Genomic DNA, 13593 nt, shown 5'->3' with positions numbered 1-13593 from the left:
CAATTCCTATGGTACCATTACATACTACCGAGCGGCGTGATCAATGTTAATGAATGTATTATTGTCCCGATTAAGCACACCAAATGTCATAACCAATGTAGCATGTGAAAACCATGTACTAGGAATGCAAAGTAAACATGCCTAGTAGAAATATTCATGTAAAACAATGTGCTAGTATGCTCAGTAACATACATAGCAAAAATGTCATGTAAAACAATGTGCACGTATGCTAAGTAAACATATGCAGCAAATGAGTAACAAATCAATGTGCTAGCATGCTTAACATACATAGCAAAACATGAATGAAATCTTGTACATGATATGTACTAGATGAAACTAGCATGTTTATGTCATAAAAGCATGAAATGCACGAAAGTAACACGTATGTACATGTGTATCACCCCAAAGTATTTGAAAACGGTAAAAGAGGGGAACTATATACTCACTTGGGATTGCTAATTAGTCTTGAGAATAAGACCAATTAAAGCTCCAAGTATCACAGAATCAACCGGCACCTAGTATAGGTAACCATGTTAATAAACGGATCGTAAATCGGGAGATAGGATAGAATGAGGTTCTATAAATCAAACGAGTATTTGAACTCACATGGTATGATTAATAGACCTTACATTCTGATTTGAAAGTCTACCTAAGTGCTTTTGACCCGTTTCGACACATTATGGTAACATAAGCTACTATAAGGCGTCGTTAGCGTAAAGCTATGTTCGGATGGTTAACTATGTGCTATGCCAAGTCTTTCATGCCTAATTATCCCTAAACATGTTACTAAATCAGTTTACATGTCAAAAATATGTTCACATAGGCAAAATACGGATTTAGCTTCAAAAGGGCATTTTGGTCATTTCCTATGGGCTTACAAGCTAACTAGCATACGACTAACCAATCCTATGTGATCATAAGGTATAACCTCAGTGGTTATTCCCTATGCAACTATGATCACTAACTAAGCTTGGTCGGGTCTTAAAGATCGACCAAACGGGTCGGGTTCGGAAGTGTAAGCGGTTGTTTAGACCGCTTAACTTACGACCCTAAACAAGCACTAACTAATAGTGACGAGTTAAACATGTCAAAACATGTTTAACCTACTGATTTGGTAACAAAACAAAGTGTTTTGATACCTAAAAGTAGCTCCGTTGCAAAATGCATGCTAAAACGCATTTTGACCGGGACTTTGACTCATCACTACACCTAGCTAACGTGGTAATCAACTGGTATAATCACTAAGGATTATAACCGACGTGATTACAATCACGTTGCAAAGTTCAACTGAACTTTGCGTTGACCAAAGACTGGTCAAACTGAAAGTTAAACACTGTTTGACTTTTTAGACTAGTAAGCAATAAAAAGAAAGAAAGAATGCTCACTAAAGTCCTTGCTATCTTTTCTACAAAGAAGACAAGTCCCAATTCAGTTGATAGAGCTCCAAAGCAGATAAGAGAGAAGAAATGAGGGAATGTGCAAATGAAACAATGCATGGACCTTGCTATTTATAGTTGTTGCAACTCAACAAGATCATTACACATGTTTGTGTAACCTCCAAGCAAGAATCAAGGCCCTACAATTGTCACAAGCAGGTACAAAGCCTTGGGGAAGAGATAACTTGCGCACCACACCAAGAAATTTGCATTTTTGTCCCCTGAATTATGAAACAGCAGCTGAAACAAACTTTCTGGTCACTGGCATGCTCTCGCGGCCCACGTAAGGATAGGGGGAAACCTTACGCGCCCCGCCTGGGCTCCCCAGTTCAGTAAAGTTTCATAATTGACAGTTTTGGTCCCTGCATGCATTCGAGTCCATTTTTGGCACTTTTGACACCCATTAAGCCATTTTCAAGGCTCTACAAGGTCAATAAAGTTTAGAGGACTCAAAATATGCTCGGAGAACTCTCGGATGTCAGCTCGTTTGGTCGTACGGTCACGTTGTTCGTTAAATTACGACGAACTTCAAACGGACGCGAAAACGAACCAAATTAAGCCACGAATGGAATTTTTTGCATGCCGATCACTAAAATAAAAATATTTTAGTGTGTACAAAAATTTTGGATGTCCAGATGTGGCCAGAACGTAAGATATGCGCGAAAATGCAAACTTACGCCGTTTTTGACACTTTTAGTCCCCGTAAGATCATATAAGCATGTTTTCGCATACCGAACCTATCAAAGCTTATTTCTAAGCCATGTTTAGGTTATATATGGCATGTTTAACTTATGATCAAGTTCTAGACTGTACGTTGCCTTACGAAACGGCCGACTTTTGCAAATTCACTCAAATAGTCCCTGAGAGCGAATAAACTTGTTTTTGCCATACCAAAGCCTTCAAAACTTATTTCTAAGTTAGGTAAAGGTTATTTAAAGTATGTTAAGCTTATGTTGCTGTTCCGGAGTGTTTGTTGCGTTAAACTGATCGTGTTTACGCATTAGTTCGCGTATAACTCTCCAGAAAGCGATGTTGAGTTCAAAATCAATCAAAAATCGACATGTGCATAAAATCAAACATAAATGACAAACATTGGGATCAAAAACACATTGTTTTATTAATATTGTATTGTTCAGAGTTGTATAATGACATCACAAGCACAGATGTCACACTTTCTGTTGGAGAGTCTGATTTGGTCAAAAGTGCTTCATGCTGTATTTTGTACTGTGAGTCTGGTGCAATGAGGCACAACGTGCTTTCTGGTAACTCAGGGATATCATTGTCAGTTTCCCATCCATGATTGGAACTCCAGGCCTTCATGGTATTCGAACTCCACATATCTTCCAAATGTTGGAATTTCTATATCTCTTGCAACAAATGTTTCAGTAATGAAAACAGAAATTAACCTTGGATATGGCAGATGTGAGGTTATTTTTCCATTTCTGGTGATGATTGACCTCTTGATCAAGTTAAAAATTTCTGACCCATAATTAATTTTGAACCCAGTTATGAGTCCATACATGATTGTTAGAATAGCTTGACTGATTTGATCAGTACCTCCTATTTGTGAGGTGAGACATTTGTTTAACACTTCCATCATTACTTGCCAGATTGCTGGCATTTCGTTTCTTCTAATTGCTCCAATTTTGTTGATTTTCTTGTTTTTGTAACCAAGCCCAATGACAAAGCTTAATAACTCTTCCCAGCTTGGTGCTTCAATGTAATTATCAAGCATAGGTAGTTCGAGCCATTCTCTCACCCTTGTAGGGGTTAATGTTACAAAAACACTTTCCCATACATGAGCAGAGACCTGATTTTCTTCAATTTCATTAAAGGTGTGAACAAATTGCTGTAGTAGCTTTTCTGGTACTTCTATTTCTTTTGTTGAGCTCCTAAGATTGGACAATTTATGAGATACTCTATCAGAAGTTGACATGTTACATCATATTCTGAATGCTCTGTATTCATTAGCAGATTGTTTTCTTTCATTGGTAGAAATTTTGTATCTTCAATGAAAGGTACATCGTGTTGAACAATTGGTATGTTGAGGTTTACTTCGTCCATTGTTGAATTTTGTGAATTAGGGTTTGAAGTTTAGGGATTTTTGGATTTTGAGTGAGAAACAGGGAAAGATTTGGTTTGAAGTTTTCGTGAAGAAGGTGTGTGGTTTTTGAATTTTCTGCTAAGTGAGATTTATAGAGTGAGGGTTTTAGCAGAGAATTACGGGTTTATGAAGTTAAGAGGATATGGAACGTGTCATATAATGGCGGTTAAAGGATCATTAATTGTCTTTATTACCGTTAGATCGTGTGATGTGAGTTTTCGTTCAGAATATAACCGTTGGATCGTGGGTATCAAGACTTTAATGATGATTAATCGTGTAATCGTGGTTATGCCCTTTCAACTTGTTCCTTCAATTTGTAGTTTCTTCAATCATTCCTTTCACTGAAATGTTAACCTGAATTCTGATTGGAGAAAGCTATCGGTTGTATGACACATTTTCATCTTTGTGGACCCCACTTTGTGAAGAGGTTCAGTTAATTTTCTTCATCTGCATCCTCTTTTTCTTTGTAAGTCAAAGTTCCATGTCATCAGAAATTCAATAAATGTATTTCCTCTTGTTCTGACTTTTGTTTGACCCTTTTGATGTGGTGAACAAAGGTCAACATAATTTCTTAGTTGTGTTTTCCCCCTAAACTTGGGACCCTTTCAACAGATTTTGAAGCAACACTTTCGATATTGAGGTATACCATTTTTTTTTATTTTTTTTTTATGATGAGAGGGAATGAGATAAATTTAGAAGACTTACACCTGTTTTTCTGGTAGCATCCTAGTCTCTTGTCCTTTTTTTGATATTTTCTTGTTTTAATAGAAAAACAGTTTGTATTACCAGATTTTGTTTTTGGTCATCAAAAACTTAGAATTTTGAGTCAAAAATTTTATTTCTGATGATCATTTTTGTTTACCCATTACCCGTTTCATAAGAAAGTTAATAAAGCAAAACAAGCAGCATATTATATAAATATATTAACATATAACCTATCTACACATACAAGATTTAAACACAGAGAGTCCTAATCAATATCTATTCCATCTCCATGTTCTATCTCAAGAAATACCCAAAGTTCAGACACCAAACCAGAATTTCTATTTGTTGGTCTAAGCAGACTGATGTTTATGTTCTGTTGAAGATTCATCTCTGCCCTGAGATAACCTGCAGGTATACCTCCAAAGCCCAGTTGGCTTGTGATTATCTTCATTAGAAAACGAGGATACATCAAAAATGGCTTGCCCGACCACATGTTGCTTGCAAAATCTCTCATTAAATAATAAGAGAAGTTGTAAGGAATGTTTAATGTGACGGCTCGAATAGTTTCTAATAACTTATGGGATGCTTCATGATGATTTATGGCCTTCCTTGAGAAGCATGCACCCATTTGAGTGATCAGAAACTGCCATGGCTTGATGAAGCCATTTTTGTTGATTGCTCTGGGATCATTTTCAGGATTGTACCCCATGTGCTCCAATGTTTCTTCAATCTCAGAGTTTGAGAACATCAGAACATTATTGTCATCATTGAGTTGAAAAGCCATTCTGATGATACTTTCAGTTATTCGAACTCTTTGATTGAGCACCTCACTTTCAATGAATATTCGTCCCCTATCCTGACTTTCTGAAAAAGTTGCATTTTGCCAGAAGGTTTGAAGGATTTCTGGGAATATCGTTATGTTGGCAGTGAGGGAATACCTCAGGTTACTTGCCATCAGCATGTTTACCACCGTTTAACATCCTTCCCAGAGAGGACCCTCAAAGCTGGTTCTGAGTTTGAGGTTGTAGTATGGATGTTGAGGAAGTGGGAAACGATCAGCTCTAATGGTAAGCATATTTTTTTTGAGTAAGTGTAGATGTGAATGTGTTTAGAAGAAGATGAAGAAGTTTTCTGGTGAATCCCTAAGTGATGGTGACAGAGTTTGCTTAATGTGGTAAACATATATAGTAAATTTAAAAACTGCCATAAATGGTATCTACCTACTAGATCTTGTCTACCACAATCTTGGTTATTAATTGTCTATCAGGTGGCATAAAGAATAACCCAGATAGAACTCTCTGCATTAAATGATTTAGGCGGCCATTTTTCAGTTTATCTATCATGATAACCTACCATTGTCACTTCAGTGTATTTAATGAAGATGTGAAAAAACTCTACACCCACTAACGACTCCCCAGAAAAACTTCTGTCATATGACGTTTTCAACCACAACAAATAAAGAAAGAGAAAAAATAAAAAATAAATAAAGAAGACTAAAAATATGCAAAAATACCGATTATGAATTTGTCAATTTGAGGTATAGCTAAAGGTGATGAAATGTATGAACTTGTTCAAATAATCATTCAATAATTCTGTTTTAAGAAGTCTTCTGATTGGGTACCAGAATTTCTGATGATTTATTAGATATTCTGATAATGTATCAGATTTTCTCGTAATTTATCAGATTTTCTGGTGCTTTATCAGATATGCAATGCTCTTCTTATGATTCTTTTATTTAAACAAGTTGCAAATCATAATATTATTTTAAAAGACCTTTATCACAAATTTGACCATGATTTAGCAGATTATACCTTAAGCCTTTTAACGTAGGCTACTTTCTTCAATGGTCAAAGTATCCCATGATCCTCCCGTTTACTCCATTTACAAAATTTACTAATTTACCCAACTTTGAAACAAAATTGCTGAGTAAGTGACGTGTTTGTCGTGGTACACGCAAATTTAATCCCCAAAACAACTATAGATAGTGGTAAGAGGGTATCGAACTCAGGGAGTATGTGGAAGGTATGTCGATTGTATAGCTTTGCACTTAAACTACAATTAATCTAATTTGCAGAAAAATAAAGATCAATGGTTTGGATTGTTGTTTTAGAATACTAAATTAAAAACTAGTTGCAAATCAAATGTTGGTTGTAAAACAATTTAGGAGAGAACAATGACCATCTTGGGGGGGGGGATAGTGCACGGTCCTCCCAACCGCCGGAGTGATCTCACTCCGGGAGCCGCTACCCGACCAAGCTAGCTCCGCGGTGACTTCCCCATGCCGAGTTCTTACCCTGGGCGACATATGACACTCCCAAGACTCCGCGGGGTATGGTCCATCAACTATATCTGCCATGAAACACTCATCAACACCGTTAGCATTAGAATTGTTAGTAAAAACATTCAAACGCATTTTCCTATTTCCAAAAGCCATATCAACTGTACCAAATCTACAATCAATAATAGCATGTGCGGTGCTTAAAAACGGCCGACCCAAAATTATATTTTGTTGTTGCTTAGGGTCCGCCGATGAGTAATCCAAGACTAAAAAGTCAACCGGGTAGTAAAACTCATCAATTTTGACAATTACATTTTGGACCATACCCCGAGGTAACTTATGAGACAAATCGGCCAACACAACCGTTGTCTCCACCCTTGCTCACGGACCAAAGTCATATTGGTCATATAAGCCCCCCGGTAGAATACTGACTCCGGCTCCAAGATCTAGCAACGCCTTAGCCATTTGAAAATTTCCAACTTGTATATTAATCAATGGTGTGCCCGGATCTTGGAGCTTAGGAGGAAGCTCCCCATTCAAAACCGCACTCACTTGCCCGGTTAAATCCACCCGCTTAGGCACTTTCTTTTTGTTTTGCCTTTTTTGTGTACATAACTCTTTTAAGAATTTTGCATAAACGGGAACTTGTTTTATTGCATCGAGAAGTGGGAGATTTATTTTCACTTGTTTAAACATGTCCCACATCTCCTCTTTTTGAGGACCTCTCGACACAATAAAATTTTTCTTTCCCGGGTCAAGTAGGGCCGATGGAAACGGGACTTGACTCGGTTCACCCTCAACTTTTTCATTCTTTTCGTTTTCACCCAAACCCGGTTTTTTAACAATCGTTTCTTTTGGTTTAACCGGTGAAATTTCATCATCACTTTCATTACCCGTAACATCCTCAACTACCCCCTCTATAACAACCCTCGGTAAAACCGACACCTATCATAATAATTCTGACACCTTAATATATATATATATATATATATATATATATCAATATGTCTTTATATGTACCCCGTATGTGAAAACCGAGCCCCAAACTAGATTATACTATGTAAAACAAATAAAAACAATAAAAGTTAAGTTGAGGCGGGCCGCGTAGGGCCTCACCTCAAGCTTAAGCGGGCCGCGCGAGTATGTACCAGGAGATCGCCAAAACCATAAGCCCAAGCGGGCCGCGTACATGTTCGGTTTAGTTGATGCGGGCCGCGAGCGAGCAAGATAGTGGCACAGCCCGGTGATGACACGTGTCATCATCGTGGCGAGTCTAGGGGGTGAATCGGACAAGCTAGTCCGTTGACCAGGATCAACGCGGGCCGCGTAGACCCGGCCTATCTTTCACGCGGGCCGCGAGGGGACTCAATTACAGCCCTATAAATGGAGGCCATCGGCCTTCAGTCCGTTTCGTTCAATTTTCTTTCTGTCTCTCTACACTTTTAAATAGTGGGCATTATACCCGAGTCCAATACCCCCTAAAATAGCGAGGTTCTGCTACGATGTAAGTATTATAACCCCTGGAGACGTATTAGATACGCTGCCCGATTGATCTAGGGTTCCGTAACGGCTGTCGTGGTTCTGCCCGACGTAGTCGTTGGAATGCCGTCTCGGGGAGGGTATTACTAATGTTAAAATGGGTTATTATACTAACACACGTGCATTTGTGTAATTTATAGATTATCTCCAGGAAACCCTTACGAAAAACTAAAACAGCAATGTGAGTGATCCTTCTTTTTATATACTCATTTTTGTGAGTTGATCCACTTTTTGTAAACCTTTTGTTTACTGTTTTTACAAAACCTCACTTAATTAAATATATATAAAGCAGTTATTGAGTATTTGTAAAGAATACAATTATAGTGGGTATGTTGGGGTTTTGTATACAAAATTGGTTACTGGCGTGGTAACATCCCATAAGTTGAGTATGACCGTACCACTGATGTTAATTGTGATGTCTTGGATACAAATGTAATTGCGGATGTGCCCTCAATACTGCAAATTGGTTTTTACTTAAACTTGATTAAACTGGGAATCACTCACCAGTATTTCCCACTGACAAAATGTTTTTAAAACGCGTTTCAGGTAACAAAATGTGAAAGCCAAATAGAAGCCAGCTGGACAGCACTGGAGGCTTGGAAAAGTGGCAATAAAGTTACCTAATAATAAAATGGATGTTTTTATTCAAATAAATAGGATGTATTCCTATGAAACGTGTGTATTGAAAACTTGGGTTTTACCCATATGTTTAATGTTATAAAACATGGTGGTTTACTCTGATTAAAATATTTCCTAACTACGGTCCTGATGAAAATTTCCGCTGCCAATTTGGATAAATAAATGTGATACCACCGAAACTGGCTCACGGCCGCCCGTTCCCGGGAACTAGGGATTGGGGGCTGTGACAGAAGGTGGTATCAGAGCTATGCCACTGATTCAGCCACAGAAGTGTTCTGCTGACATCAAAATTCAAATTGTTAGGAAATAAATTATGGAAATACGTGTATAATTGTATTTCTTGCTATGTGTTATCTGACTATTTGTTAGTTTACAGTATGAGTGACCAAGGACCTTCTGACGCCTATCGTCAACTGTCTGGTTCGCCTAGGAGCGAAGGCACCTCCTCTTCTCAGCCTGCCCTCTCAGGGTATTCTGCTGACACAGAAGAAGGAATCTTTGTGTTTAAGGCTCAGTCTGAAGAGCCATTTCCTCAGAAAAAGAGGGGATGGTTCAGTAGGGGAGCGCACGAGCGTAGGAAAAGAATGAAAAAGTTGCAAGAACAGCGAGTGTTAGCCGCAGCAAAAAGAGAAACTGATGCTTATAATCAGGATATGCTCAATAGGGGTATCGCTAATATCCATATTTTAGCAACCACTGCTGCCGACCCAAACCTGGAACAAATGCTAGCACCACAACCACAAAATCCTGATCAACCCATGGAAATAGAAGACCAGATAGAAATGCCTGATTTCAACCCGGAGGAGATACCTAGGGTACCTGCACCTGATCCTCTAGACCCAAACAATTACGACCCCTGGTGGGACGATGTTAGGGACTACGTGCAACAAAACCCAATACAGGAAAATGTGCCAATACCCAACTTAGGAGCTTACCCAGGGTTAGATCCTCAAGATCCCTACAACATTAGTGATGCATATGTTAGGGAAATTTTAGAGAATCCATACCCGTACCAGGCCCCTATGCCTCCGTATCAGGAACCCATACCTCAGTTTCCAAACCCAGTCCTAGAACCTGCACCCCCAATGAGTGCAGAAAATGTCCAGGAACTTAGGACTTTTGGGGAGGAAATTTTAGAAAGTAGTGATCGTATGCGACAGGTGGGAGAACGCCTCGTATGGAAATACGATGAGCGTAATATGGATTTTTGGATAAATCCATATCAGTGAAGGTGATGGTAGAAACAGTAATAATAATAATAAAATAATATATGTGTGTATGTGTTAGAAAAAAAAAAAACTACGGATGCATACTATTAGTATTGTAGCTTTACATTTCAGTCGGTCTTGTAATTTTAATTTCTGTACTAGTGTGTAATGATGCATACTATATAAATAGAGTAAAAGTCGCAATGCTCGACGTTTTTGGTTAAACGTGTGTGTCATGTGATTGGCTATATTCAAATATTAATTGTGATATTAATATTTGGTAAATGTTTAAAATTCAGATGGCCGACGAAGGAAATCAAGATAATCTGAATAACGATAACCAGAGTAACATTAACGTGGTTAACGAGAATCCGGACAACAATAACAATGGAAACCAAATGAATAATAGTGCCGTTCAACATATAGTGGCACAAGGAATTATAGATGCAATGCCATTTATTATTCAAACAGTTCAAGAAGCGAATAATAAAAGTAAGCATAGCAGTAAACGGCCCAGTGAACTGGAAAACAGCGTGAACAATGGACCCGTACTTCAAGCGCCCATTCCCAAAAGAAGAAGAACCATGCCATATGGTTGTTCTTACAAAGAATTCTGGTTCTGTAAACCAATAGAATTCTCGGGCAATGAAGGACCCATTGCAGCCCTACGCTGGATAGAGAAAACTGAGGCTGTTTTAAAAATAAGCAAATGTGCTGAAGAAGATAAGATAATGTTTGCTTCAAATCTATTTAAAAACGCAGCCTTAGAATGGTGGAACACTATCCTCTAGTCAAGAGGAAGTGATAGAATTTATAACATGGAATGGGAGGAATTTAAGAATATGGTAGAAAGGAAATTCTGCCCTCCCAATGGAAAGGAACAAATAGCAAATAAGTTTCTGAATCTGAGAATGACCGGAGTAGATAGTAAGGGTTACACTACCACATTCTTTGAATATGCTAGGATAGTACCTACCCTTGCATCACCTGAACCAGTATTAATCTCCCGTTATATCTGGGGATTAATTGGAGAGATTAGACATGTAGTCAAGGCAGCTAGACCCCAAACCATAGAGGAAGCTGTAGAACTAGCCAATACCTTGACAGATGAGTTAATCCGTACTAGAGAAGAAGACCAGAGGAGAAACCTAACCCAAAGGCTTACTCAAGAATTCCGTTCTGGGAATTCCAATCGTAGGAATGTAGGTTCTACCTCTGCACCCTACTGCAAAGCCTGCAGAAAGAAGCATTTTGGAAGATGCTCTACTTACTGTAATTTTTGCAAGGCCCCAGGACACAAGGAAGAGAATTGCAAGAAGAAATCCAGTAATGGAATGTGTTTCAATTGTGGAGAAAAAGGTCACATTAGAACAAACTGTCCGAAATTGGCTCCAGCTGCAACCAACAAAAATCCTAAAAATGCTAGAGCATTCGTGCTAACTGCAGACGAAGCTAGACTAATTCCGGACGTCATTGCTGGTACGTTTTTAGTTAATGATATTTTTGCTAAAGTATTATTTGACTCTGGTGCAAACCAAAGTTTTATTAATACTTCATTTTGCAAACTCCTAAATCAATCATTAACTAAACTACCACAAGAATGTCTAGTAGAAACTGCAAATGGAGAAACTGTTAGGATTTCTGAAATCTTGCAGGGGGCAAGAATAGAAATTTTTAATCAAAAATTTATGGCAAACCTTTACCCAATGAATCTGGTAGGATTTGATGTCGTATTAGGAATGGATTGGTTAATAACCAATAAAGCCAATATCTTATGTGATCAAAAGTCAATACAGATAAAATCACCAAGAGGTGAAAAGATCACAATTAAAGGAGATAAACCATCTAGATCCCCTAAATTCATCTCTGTAATGAAAACTGCAAGTTGTATAAGGAAAGGATCTATAGTGTATTTGATTTCTATAATCACTAACACTAAAGAAAAAGAATTAAAAGACATTCCAGTAGTGTCCCAATTTTCAGATGTCTTTCCAGAAGAATTGCCAGGACTACCGCCAGACAGGGAAGTTGAATTCAGAATTCACCTGTTACCAGGAACAGCACCGATTGCCAAAGCACCTTACCGTTTGGCACCCGCTGAAATGCAAGAACTAAAGAAACAATTAGACGAATTGTTGGAGAAAGGATTTATACAGCCAAGTGCATCGCCATGGGGAGCGCCGATTTTATTTGTTAAAAAGAAGGACGGATCAATGCGTATGTGCATTGACTACCGTGAATTGAACAAAGTCACAATTAAGAATCGGTACCCATTACCGAGGATCGATGATTTGTTTGATCAACTTCAAGGAGCTCGATTTTTTTCTAAAATCGATTTAAGATCAGGATATCATCAATTAAAGGTACAGGAAGAGGATATTCCTAAAACCGCATTCAGAACAAGGTATGGTCATTATGAATTTACTGTCATGCCATTTGGTTTAACCAATGCCCCAGCCGCATTTATGGACATGATGAACCGAATATGTAAGCCATATTTGGATAAATTCATAATTGTCTTCATAGATGATATTCTCATTTACTCTAAAAGTAAAGAAGAGCATGCAAAGCACTTGCACTTATTTTTAAGTTTATTAAGAAAAGAAAAGCTTTATGCTAAGTTTTCAAAATGCGAATTTTGGTTAGAACAAGTGCAATTTCTCGGACATTTAGTTAATCATGAAGGAATTCATGTAGATCCAACAAAGATCGAGGCAATTACCAAATGGAAAACCCCAGAGTCACCAACTGAGGTTAGAAGTTTCTTAGGATTGGCCGGTTATTATAGAAGATTTATTCGAGATTTTTCTAGGATAGCCATCCCTTTGACTAAGTTAACCTGTAAATCTGTTAAGTTTGAATGGGGACCAAAACAAGAAGAAGCCTTTAGAATCCTTAAGCAAAGATTAACCCATACACCCATACTAGCATTACCAGAAGGAACTAAAGACTTTGTAGTCTTTTGTGATGCTTCTAAGTTAGGTTATGGATGCGTATTAATGCAACGTCAAAAGGTTATAGCTTATGCATCTAGACAGCTTAAGAGTCATGAAGGAAATTATTCGACCCATGATTTGGAATTAGGAGCCATAATTTTTGCCCTTAAGATTTGGAGACATTATCTGTATGGTAGTAAGTTTACCATATTTACGGATCATAAGAGTTTAAGATATGTCTTCGAGCAAAAAGAATTGAATATGAGACAGAGACGCTGGATGGAATTAGTTAGTGATTATGATTGTGATATCCAGTATCATGCAGGAAAAGCCAATGTGGTAGCTGATGCTTTAAGTCGAAAATATCACGAAAAGCCAAGAAGGGTACGTTCTCTTAAATTAAATCTACAAGTAGATTTAAACAATCAAATTAGAAAAGCGCAAGAATCAGTAATCAAGGAGGATACTGAAAAATTAAAAGGAATGATTAAAGAATTAGAACAAGGAACAGATGGAATTTGGAGGTTCCATCAAAAGAGAATGTGGATACCTAAATTAGGAAATTTACGTCACCGTATATTAGAAGAAGCCCATAAGTCTAAATATACCATGCATCCAGGAAGTAATAAAATGTACCAGGATTTAAGGAAAAATTTCTGGTGGATAGGAATGAAAAAGGATGTAGCAGCCTATGTTTCTAAATGTTTAACTTGCTCACAAGTTAAAGCTGAACATCAGAAACCCTCAG

The sequence above is a fragment of the Helianthus annuus genome, chromosome 17, assembly GCF_002127325.2.
Source record: "Helianthus annuus cultivar XRQ/B chromosome 17, HanXRQr2.0-SUNRISE, whole genome shotgun sequence".
Taxonomy (NCBI): Eukaryota; Viridiplantae; Streptophyta; class Magnoliopsida; order Asterales; family Asteraceae; genus Helianthus; species Helianthus annuus.
This window is presented reverse-complemented; position numbering follows the sequence as displayed.